The sequence below is a fragment of the Lissotriton vulgaris genome, chromosome 1_1 (assembly GCF_964263255.1).
Source record: "Lissotriton vulgaris chromosome 1_1, aLisVul1.2, whole genome shotgun sequence".
Classification (NCBI taxonomy): Eukaryota; Metazoa; Chordata; class Amphibia; order Caudata; family Salamandridae; genus Lissotriton; species Lissotriton vulgaris.
Genome location: NC_141685.1, coordinates 729,071,067 through 729,083,399, shown reverse-complemented (window position 1 = coordinate 729,083,399; position 12,333 = coordinate 729,071,067).

Sequence of the window (12,333 nt, the reverse complement as noted above, 5' to 3'; positions counted from 1 at the left end):
ATTGGAAAGAGAAATGGTGACAGGGGACAGCCCTGCCTCGTCCCTCTGCGAATGTGAATGGGGTCGGAGGTGATGCCTTCTATTCGTATCCTTGCTGAAGGGGCGACATATAAGAGTCTTATCCAATTAGTAAAAAGTGGTGGGAAAACCATCCGCTCAAGGATACTAAATGGTAACTCCACTCTATGGAGTCAAAGGCTTTGGCAGTGTTGAGTATCACGGCTGCAGCCTGCATGTCGGGATTAAGTATGTGATACATTGCAAACAACGTTTGGAGGTTGTGCAATGCAGATCTCTCAGGTATGAAGCCGGATAGGTCCGGCAGGACTAAAAGGGGCATCAATGGTGTGAGTCTGTTAGCCAGTATTTTCACCAACAGTTTCGCATCCAAGTTTATGAGGGATAGCGAGCAATAGGAATCACATTGATTAGGGGGTTTGTACATTTTAAGCCCTGTGACAATGAGGGCCTTACAAAGCGTCACATGGAGTGAGTCTACTTCGTACTCCTCAGCATACAATTCAAGGAGATAAGGCGTCAATTCCTCCGCGAACTCCTTAAAGAACTCACTAGGGAGTCCGTCGGGGCCCGGGGCTTTTTTATTTGGAAGGGATTTTATCGCAGTCTTGATATCGTCCTCAATACTAGGTTGGCAGAGGTAGTCTCTGTGACCATCCAAGAACCACACTAGCGCAACGTCAGAGAGATAGTCGTCAAGTTCTGCAGACTGTGCTCCAGTTTTGTTGTGTACATGTCAGTGTATGCTGTTTGAAATTGTCCGGCTATGTCTCTTGTAAAATAATGATCTGTTCCAGAGTTGTCAGTAATCCTTGTGATAGTATGTGTGTTTTCCCTGGTTTTGATTTTAATCCCCAGTGTGTGGCCTGGCTTGCCCCCCCTTGCCGTATGCGCGGGCGACATGGCGCTTGGGCAGATAGCGAATTTCATCGCTGGCTAGTTTATTGTATTCAGTGATGGATGCCTGGATTTGGGCAAGAAGTGCCAGGTTAGGGGATCAATCATAGTCATGCTGAAGGCGCTGCAGGGTGCGCTCTGTCTGAGTCAATTTGCCACGAATGTCCTTTAGTATGCCTGCGGTTGTGCTAAGGCACACCACACGTATCATAGCCTTTAACGCCTCGTAGAGAGTAGCGGCACTGTCTACTGATCCCTTGTTGAGTGCAAAGTATTGTGTGATCACCTCATGTATAGTATGCGTGTAGAGAGGGTCTAGTAGTGCGTCACTGCGAAACTGCCATGTGAACTGCTGGGCAAAGGTTTGGGGAATGTGCAGTTCAAGTCTAACCGGAATGTGGTTGGACAGCGTTCTAGGAAGCGCTTCCACATCGGAGACCTGGGTGGTACTGGCGTTGCTTATGAGTCAGTAATCCAGGCGCGACCAGCTAGCGTGGGCAGTGGACACTTGTGTACTTGTGAGGCTATTCAGGTTGCGCAGGCGCCATACATCAGAAAGTGCTAGTTCTGCCATTCCTTCATTAAGAACGAGACTGACCCGCTATCCCACTCGACTTGTCTTTACTCGGGTCTAAATGAGTGTTCAGGTCTCTGCCCCACAGATTGGTGGCCTCCGGCCATTCCCGCAGTATGGAGATTATGCTCTCATAAAAGTCAGGGTCATCTAGGTTGAGCCCATACACATTTACTAAGGTAATAAGGGACCCTGCTAGTTTGCTGTGAGTTATTGCTTATCAGCCCGCCCCATCTGTGCAGCTTCAGATCATGGTGAAAGGTAAGTTTCTCTTTATGAGGATGAGCACCCCTCTGGCGTATGACAAGTATGAGGAGGCCTGCCGATCACCAGCCCATTTAGCTACTATCTGTGATTGCAGAATAGCATGTGAGGTGAGTTTCTTGTAGAAATGCAATTTTGATGTAGTGACGATCAAGGTAGGCTAATGTCTGTCCAATTTTTTTAGGAGAGTTGAGCCCTCTCACATTCCATGTTAAACAACCAATTTTCTCATTGGCCAATCCGATTTATGCACATATAACAGGTGATGTGCACCGCATTCCGAAGTTACTGTCTCATTACACAACATGCACCACATTGTCACCGTCGTTAACAGCCACAACATCGCATTCCCCCTGTATCTCCCGCCCACCCGAACCGCCCACCCACTTCAGCAAGCCCAACCTGCCAAAGCTATCCCAAACTCACCCAAAGAGTTTCCCAAAAAGAGAAAAGGTGGACATGTCAATTATCGGCACACCCACTTGGGAAGCGCAGGAATGCAACGTCCCTCCCTGATGTAGCAGGAGGTGACCGGAGTCGTATTTCTCACTTCACAGCCCTGAATGACCTGGGAGTCACTACATGACAAGGAAAATAACCAAGAGGCCCAGAACAGTTATGATAAAGAAAAAAGTCTTATCTGCCAGGTCCAGTCCCAAGCGACGAGTGAATAGAATCGTGATCGCCGTTTGTGGCCAGGTGTGCTTCCCAGCAAGCACCAGGCAGCAGGGCTGCACCCTGTCCTTAGTTAGAGCTATAGTCTTCCGGCATAGGTGTCAGTTCGTGGTGCCCTGCGAGCCTGGAGCAGTATCAACTTCGTCTTGGGCGAAGAGGCCATAGTTTTGCTCTTAAGTGTTGTTGCATAATCCATTGCGGATTTTGGTGTGGTGAATATTCTAGACATGCCGTTCAGTTCAATGCATAGTTCGGCTGGACAGAGCATTGCGTAAGGTATTTTTTCTGCCAGTAGTATTTTCTTGCCGATTGGAATTCTTTTTGTGCGGCTTGCACCGCCGCAGTGAAGTCCGGATAAAAAGCAAGAGAGTTGCCTTCATGAACAATGTTCCCCTTCTCCCTGGACTGCATCCCGGTCTCTATAATTGAGGAGACACGTGACTATGTGGTGTGGTGGAGCCCCAGGTAGCGGCCTGGCAGCCAGAGATCGGTGAGCACATTGTACTATCAACACAGGGTACAGGTTCTCTGTGCCAAAAATTGCCTACAAGAGGGATTCTACATAAGTCTTGAGGCGACCTGTGTTCATGGATTCCGGTAGTCCTGTAATACGCAGGTTATTGTGCCTCAATCGAGGCTCAAGATCTTCATTCTTGGCCTATATAACCTCGAGCACCTTCTCCATAGTCGCTGCCCTCGCCGCTACTTGCTGCAAACCATCTTTGTGTCCGATATGAGTGTTTCTGCCTCGCCGAGACGCAGGGCGTGTTTATCCAATTTAGTGCACATATGGTCCATCCTCAGGTTGAGATTGTCGATCTTGCGGTCTATGCTCTGCAGACTGCCCTGGACTGCAGCAAGCATTTTTTCAATTGCAGATAGGCTGTCCGTGGGGTTGTCTATTTCCGAGTCAGATGTAGCGAGTTATTGAGATGTACTGGATTTACGAGGTTTGAACGTGAGGTGAGGTTGCCCACGCTCCGTCCTGTCCATCGTGTACCGGGAGTTCATATATTTCTTGCACAAATATGGAGGGAGGAGGGATGTAACATGATCTCGAGGGATAATAGCAATGAAAAGTGGGCACGACCCGCAACGTTATTGCACCACTCGTCCCTCAGCAAAGGCGAAGGAGTGGCCAAGGCCGAGGCGCACCAACAGCAGGGCTCAGAAGCGGCTGAGTTCACATAGGAACGGCCAGGTATCTAATCAGGGACTGCAGTGCCACAGCAATGTTCTCCCAGAGGGCAGGGAATAGTTGTAGTGCAATACACCAGCAAACAAGCCTCATAGCAGGAGAGTGCACCCCTGTATCAATGACACAGTCTATTGGATCTCGGGGGCTCATCGCAGGGCCAGGCAGGGGGGTCAAGTATCTAACATGCAGGCATGAGCTATGTTCCTAGCAGGTGATCGCGGGCCCTCCCCCACAAGCAGCACTGAATCTGAAGCCCCCAGGCTGAGTGGGCTCCAGGCTGAAGCCCCCAGGCTGAGTGGGCAGCGCCGCGCCAGCTCCCACGACATCCAAGGCCCCAGTTCATGCAACACATTCAAGGGGCCAGTCTAGGAGATCAATGTGGGCCCAGAAGTAGGCCTGTCTGATGGTCATCCATATCTGCGGTCCGCACTTGTGCCAGGTCTCAGGCGCAGTGATATGTGTTGCACACAGAGATGCAGTGCCTTGTCTCCAGGGGGTGCCGAGAAAGGTCTACGAGTGTCCAGCAGCCACAGAGGCTGGCCACGTGTGGCAGAAGGGAGACAGTGCAGCAGGCGGTCCACACATAGCCACGCAGCTCCCACTCACCGGCACGCCGCAGTCACCGATGACCGCCCGCCAGGTGCTCAGCCTCCGGCACCCCACAGCGACGCAGCACTCAGCTCCTCCACACAGAGTGTCCCGAGCTCCAGAGCGGTATCTATGCTGTCCTCTTGTGAGGCAGGGCCCCGGTGTGATGCACCGTCTGCAGCGTCATCGTCTGTCCAAATACTGGTAATTTACAGTGAATGCTATCTGTGCATTTCAGTAGTGAGTGCAGGCTGGATCCGAAGGATATTGAAAGGATGGTCACTCCGGTTGGCAGAGCTGCACTAAAGTGCAACCATCTTGCCTAGCATCCTCTAGTGCCCCCCTGCTTGAATAACTTTCAATAGATCAGTGAACTCCAAAAAGTAGATGATAATCCCTCTTGGTTTGGTAGACGAAGACGAGGCACATGGTTCACAACCATAGCAATGAGCTCTTTGAATGTTCAGAGATGAGGTGGTCAGTAGAACAAGACGTTTTGGAAGGGAGAACTTGAAAAATGCAATAGGATCTGGACCCTCCATACCCACTGGCAAACCATAAATACGTAAGTTAAAGCGCCTATTTCGATTTTCAAGATTCTCCACTTGTTTCTTGAGATGAGCCATTTCCAATTGCTTAGGGGCAACCTTGATCGCCACGGCTTGAAAAGAGTCTAAATGTTGTTCCAACTGCGCTATTTTATTTTCCATGCACATCCATTTATCCTCTATGTTGTGAAGACGTTTATTGGTTTCTCCCATGGAGGGTCGAAGTGATCTGATCTCTTCAAGGAAAAAGCCTATAGAACGAGTTGGAGGAGAAGTAACTGGCGAAGGAGAGTCTTCTTTAACACGTTTGCCTGCTCCAAGCAAAGAGGAAATACTTGCTTTAGATGTAGGATTGGCCCTTAAAATAGGAATATTTGATGGTGGTAACATAACTCCCACAGAAGAAAGAGTAGAATTACCGGCAAAATACTCCATGTCTGTTGGAAGGGCACTAAAAGGATTGAAATACTCTAGTGGTACTGATGGAGGAGTAGCCATGGGTGTGAGACGTATTGACTTCGTTCTCCCACAATTAGCTTCAATTAGAAACTTCCAAGTAGAGAAATGCAACTCTCGCAAGTGATATTCAATCATTATATAGGGAGAAATAAATATGAACCCAAGTGAAGAAAGAAAAAATACGACAAGAGTAACAAAATGTAGAGAAAATTGCAGGTAGGTACTCTGGTATTCGTTGACTACAAATCATGAGGGAATAAACAAGAAATGAGGTATAAATTGAGGTATAAGAGTAAGTCCTTTCACACATATTATTTCTTATGGTGACTGCTAGGCTGAATTAATGTACAAATAACTCAAACATGTGTGATGAGATGCATGGTAAAACAAACTGTCGCTGCGTGTGGCAGGGAAGACTGAGTGGCAATAAATCAAAATGGCGAGCATGAGTATATAAAAGGAAACGTGCCAGCCAAAACAGCAGTTACCGGCGTTTTCCTGCTTTGAAAGGGCTGCTGCCGAAGATTCACCAGTTCAAGTTGCTGCAGGACTTCTAAAATATGGCATGATCACAACCCTCCAGAGCCATCACAGAGCCTCTCTAGTAGGTGTCCATCCTAGTTGGCGCCGAAACGATGCACCCTACTCAATATATTGTTGAAATAGAGTTATTGTTTTTGAGTTACTAAAAATCCCTAAGAAGGGATCAGGGGCATTGTGGTAACAGTGACAAACCTATTTCATTAGTCACAATAACACACATTAAACTAGGAAGAATGAACACTTTTACGTAAAAGTATTTATTACTACAGGAGCAACCTGTGTCTCAGTACCTCCAAACCAACTACACAGAATATTATAAAAACAGCAAGAAGAAAAGTTATAAATAATGGGATTAAAATGAACATTTGCAAAATTATTAAATTGTCATCTAGAATTTAACACTTTATACCTACTATGCGTTACACTAAGGGCCTCATTAGGATCGCAGACGGACTTGCGTCCATCCGCGACCCCAGAGGATGAGGGAACGTCCGCATGGGCTGTGGCGTTCCCTCATGTGCGATTAGGATGTGACCGCCACCCTGGCTGTCACATCCTGGATATTTAACATTGCGGCGGGTGCTGCTTCAAGCAGCACCCGCCGCAATGTTAAAAGTGCATGTTTAACATTTACATGCACAAAGCGGCAGGCACCGCGCGGTGCCTGCCGCTTTGTGCAAGTAAATGCTGGGGGGTACCATAGGTACCCCCCATGTGCACCCCCCACCCGCCAACACCCTGGGGGCCCGCAACGGGCCCCCAAAATCAAAAGTACACATGCTTTTCCACGGCGGAAAAACCGCCGCGGAAAAGCATGTTTACAAATGCTTCCTAATTTGGCTGGCGGTGTCTGATAGACACTGCCAGCAAAATGAGAGCTTTTCCGCCGCGGTTGTAATCTGACCACGGCAGAAAAGCAGCGGACAGTAACCAAGACCCACCAGCCATCGTAATGCGGCGGTGGGTCTTTGGTGAGTCCGCAGAGGATTTTCCGCCTCTTCCGGGCCGGAGGTGGCTTCCCCCGGCCCAGAGGAGGCGGAAAATCCTCCATCATAATGAGGCCCTAAGAGAGCATGGAAGGCAGAGTAACTTACAGTCTAGAGTTTCTTAGGGAGAAGAGGCACACTGCATACCCTGTTGACAACAAAGGCTGTCTTTATCAGCGAAGGCATGATGACAATCGGGGTGATTACGATGGCGAAAGGCCCACCACGGCCAGCCATGCAGTGGCACACCCTCCGTCATCGGACAGCAATTTTCCTCAGCTAAATTAGGATAGTGGGGGAATCGGACCCCGAATGTGGCGGATGCAAAGACCGCCCGCCACGGATCCGCCAAAGGCAATCGTTCCAAATGCCAGGCGGAGCTGTCAGCATCAGTAAAATGGTGGCGATGCCAGCAGGCACAGTCTGCCAAATTACAATGCTGGTTGCAGCCATCCTCTCCGTGGCGGGTAAACTGTGATTAAAAGACTGGCGAGATTGGATTTGGGGGCCCATTGCGGGCTCCCCTTGTGTTGGGAGCTAGTGGTACACTGGGGGGGGGGGGTACCCATGGTACGCCCTACATTTCCCGGCACTAAGTAGCAGGCACCACGCAGTGCGGGGGAAACGCACTACATGCATTTTACAAATTGTGGTGGGTGCTGCAACCAGCAGAACCCGCTGCAATGGTGAAGATGCAAGATAAGACTGCCACAGTGGGGGTCACATCGTGATTCTACTTGCGGGACAGCCGCCATACAGGCAGGTGGTCCCAAGCACCACCATGATGGCATGTGTACTCAAGTCCGCCCGCCAACGTAAGGACCCCTAATGTTCCCTGTACAGAGCAAACACCTGTTGTGGTAGCAGTCTTCCTCCAGAACTAGGCTTTATTGGCTCCAAGGGAGATGTAGTATCTGCACTGACAGTAGGTGAGATCATCTATGGCAGAATCTCATGCGGTAATCTGGTCGAAGGCCTTCTCCTGGCAAGTGGTCAAGCAGCAGTCCTTATATACTAAATCTTATCAGAAGTTCGACTTTCTGATATAAGTCTAGGAATGGCTGACATAGATTATGTGCATCAAGTTGTGCATCCCGACGTTTCCTTATGAACATATAAAGTAAAAGTATTCAATTCAGACTGAGATATTTTATTTAAATGCCTGTATTTATTTTTAATTGACCTTGACTAGTGAAAAGTAGACACTTGTCCCAGACTAATTTTGCATACAGTGTTGTATCTATGTCATTAGTCGAATGACTTGACACTTTCACAGTTTTTAGAAAGATATGATCAGATGACATATGCATTAAATGACAGACATAACAATGATTTTACATAAATCAGGGAAGATTATGTCTTCCATTGTCTGAATTGAAGACTTCTAATACCTAAGATGGAGTCAAGGCCTAGATAAAATGAAGTCAGTTCTTAGAGGCTTTACGTTACAATGTGGTCTCTTACCACCTCTTGTGGCAAATGCAATTTTCATATAAAAAGCCCTGACCAGAAAAACCACTTTACACGGAAAGTTCAGGTGACCTATTGAAGTTTTATACATGACCTTTTCAATACTTCTTGTAACTATGCCCTTTAACCTGCAACATGTTGAGCCGAGTTCTGGCCAAGATAGGTGGCTAATCAGCCTAAAATTTCAAGTGCCTTCTTTGGGAGCATGCCCAACATTGACAGGAAATTGGACCATGGCAGCATAATCTAAGTTAATGCTAATGAGCATGTTTGATGTTACTACCCCTCGATTTTCTCAGCAGCCAACTGCACTCCTAATACAGTGGATTTCTTCTACAGCATGTCCACCATTAACGTTATATTTTCCATGATCTCCAACTCTACTTTCCAAAACAAAATCCTTTCAGTAGTCCAGAACTTGCTCACACTCATACACTGTTTACACACCTCATCTAGAATTGAGTTGAAAAGTCTCAAAAATGAAGGGTGCAACATAGCTTCTCACTGGCATTGTTTTATTAGTAGGGATTTTCCATTTAAACTGAATTCTAAACAGGTGAACATTTCTGGGTACACAAAGGCAATAACTAAAAGGACAACATTTGGTTAATTTTTACCATCTCAGCTCCAACCGCAAATCTAATGACTTCTAAGTATTTGATCAGTGCTACAGTGCTTTTTGGGTATTTTTCAAACTCTGCTGGTAAAAATGGTAAATGCTGCTATCCACATGTAATTGTTTGTAGTGTGCTAATTAGAGCGGTCAAGAAAGTTCAGGCATTCCACAATGTTTCACATCAGAACTCATCTCAGAGAGTTTGACAATATTGTGGTAGCAAGTCGTGCGCATTTCAGACACGTGTGGTGATGATGTAAGACAAGAAAATGGTAGTAGAGAGACAGAGTAGTCGTCTAGAGTTCAGATAGCCCTTCCGACTCCCTTCCTCATCAGCAATCTCACATCGGAGTTAAAGGTGGCAGCAGCCATATTTAAATGAGATTGAGACTCCAGTTCCTTGCCTGCAGCTATTGCATTTCTTTTAACATTCTTCTGATTTTGTTTGCTAGTTAATTCCTGGATTGTCCCTCTTCACCCCAGGAGTTTTTCTCTTTATGATTCATCGGTATGCTTTGCTCCATATTGCCATTTTCTATTTTGCAAATCTCTTCTGTTCCCTTCATGCCTCTATTTAGCTCTGCTACTAGTTGAGAGGCGACAGCTCCTTCTGGGCCCTCAGAGGTTGGTTCCAGGTGGTTCTTGTGTGCCTTATCTTAGGCTGAGACCTGGAGAGGAGATCTTTAATTAAACTAATTATATTTGGTTTCATGTGCTATCACATCAAGCCTGCCCCTGTGAACCTTTTCATGCTTTCTTGCCATGTTCCAAAAGAGGATCCATTCAATGTTCCGATCTTCTCTTTATTTCTACTCTCATCCTAGAATATCCATGCATTCCATCAGGAAGAGAGATGTGGGAGAGGTGGTGGACAGACTTTTTTTTCTTCTTTTTTTAAACGTTGTTTATTATTTTTGAGCATAGTAAGCATACAGTACAGATTTGAAAATAATGGTTACAGACAAATGCAAAATCATTAATTACATATTCCTTCCATTAGCCTCACATTATCTACGCTTTTTGAGTGACGGCTAAAATCTGTTACATGGGGTTGTTGCACAACTACACATCCTTTCACCACCAGCATTATCACATGGCACTACGGACATGTTTGACATTTCTTGAGGGGATCAGTCACTACTTAGAATGCATATCGTCCACCTTTCATAGCCTGAAGTAACATATAATGACATGTACAAGCGAGCTCACAAAACAGAGGACAACGTGATCTCGGGACCTTTTTCGACATATGCCAGCTGAGGTTAAACTGTGGTAGGGGGAGAGCTGGGGGCATCAGCAATGTCAGGTTTGCCGGAGGAAGACTGCACAACTTCTGTCAGGAGATACTGTTTAAGGGGGCCTATTGGTAGGGGGACGTTACCTGCTTTCACCTGCACTGTGCAGCAGCTAACTCAAACTTGGTATTAAAGCATGGCAACACTATGACTTTACTGTACGATTGTTGTTAAGAGCATACTGCTCGGATCAATCCAAATGACTTCTCTAAACTATCAGGAGATCGCTTGTCAAATATCAGTACATCCCTTACTTTGATCAAAATCTTTTACCCAACATACTCAATGATGCTCCAATGATCATACAAGGCAATTTTGTGACTACTGTAAAGGTTTCCTCCTGACCCATTATCTCTGGGCTCTCTTCTCCTTCTCCATTCATCTCCACTCAAAACCCTATTGGTCAAAGTCTTTTGTTGTCACCCCAGTGGCTCCACTGTCTAACCCCAGTTTCTTTGTTGCCATTGTCTCTGATTTAGAAACTGGTTCCAGGAATCCATCATGGCCTTCTGAAATGTCTGTAAGGGAAGACCCTACTACACTTCCTAGTCATCTCCTATTCTGCCCTCCTTAATCTGTCTCTGTCCCCATTCTGTTTCGTCACCATTTAACCATGATCATGGGCTCTTGGAGCACCCTCACCCCATCCTCATTGATGTGAGACACCCAGAATAACCACTTCAGGCACACCTGCAGATATGACCCTCGATGAGCCTACATATTGTGCAGAGGTACCTTTGCTTTTAGTCATCAGTTGTCCCTGTGCTGCAGTGTCTTTTTGGTGGCATGTACATCCCAAAAGGACAGTGTCAACATCTCTTCATTATGCATATGGATTAATGAAATATCTATTACACAAGCACAGTTTCACTGATGAAGCTGCATGACCACCTCGCCAGCCTCTTCTGCATCCTGATTCACTATCTCAAATCCTTACAAGAGAGTGTGATTCCTTCCCCTCTATGTATGGGTAGGAATACATCCTGGCAGCATGTGCTGATAGTGGATCTGGGGTCACATGCCGTGAACCTGGGTGAAACTGAATGGTTCCAAGCTTTCTTTAAACATATAAGAATTCGCTGGAGAGTGAGCCATATAAAGATAAATTGACTGGTGTGTGCTGAGTGACTAAAGATCATCCCTCCTCTAAGGAATAACATTTTTCATAAAAGGAAGTACTTTGCTATTGCCTTAGTTGAACCCCTGCTCTAGCAACTTGCCATGGAAAAAGCTTTTCATGTATATCAAACCGTTTTGAGTGCAAGTTCTTCAATACATACCTGAAGACTAAAAGCCCTTTCCAGCCTGCATATGGAATCCATTTCTTTAAGCTTTGTAAATGCTGCAACAGGAGAACCAATGAGAGATACAGATGAACAGCTCTATTGAGAAAGGGTTAGGCTCGGAGTCTGCTTTCTCATTTGTTTCCATGAAACTAGTAGTCCAAAGGCAGACTCTCACATTCAGTATAAGTGCAAATATATATTTATTTTATTTATTATGTTTTATAAAACATAAACATGACCACCACGGTATTAGAGCGCTGTACAGTAAAAACACCTGTCACTTGGGCATAGAATCCCACGAGCAAAGTAACACAATAAGATACAATACCAAATAGGGTGAGATGACAGTTTCAAAATAGTTCTTTTAAGACACGTTTTTCTAGTAGTATAACTTTTACTTCCTTCTTGAAATGCCTAAGTGAGGTAATTGCTCTTGTTGAGAGTGGTAGGGGTTAAAATTTATAGGGCAGATCTGGTAAATGTGCAGTTGTGAGTTATACTTTTTTGAATATGGGTTGTTCTAGAATGAGGGATTTAGCACTTCTGCGATCCCTTCAAACTCTCATAAAGCTTGATCTTATTTGCCATGTGTTTAGTACCAGAATTGTGTAGGGATTTGTGCGTTACGCATGGAACGTTCAGTTGGACCCTTCCTTCAACTGGGAGGCAGTTAAAGGCTCTGAGTGATGGGTAGAATCAATCATAATGGAGTGTGCCTGTTAAAAGTCTTGTTGCTGCATTTATTGTGGCTTTCATTTGGGCTAGGGTGGCTTTTGGTAGCTCTATGAGTGTCGCATTCCCATAGTCCAGTCTTGAGAGCACTGGAGAATGCACTGCTGTTTTAAGGTCTCCGATGTAGGAAGGGTTTTTGTTTTTTTAGAAGGAGCAGATGAAGGTTAGCGCTTCTGGTTGAAGC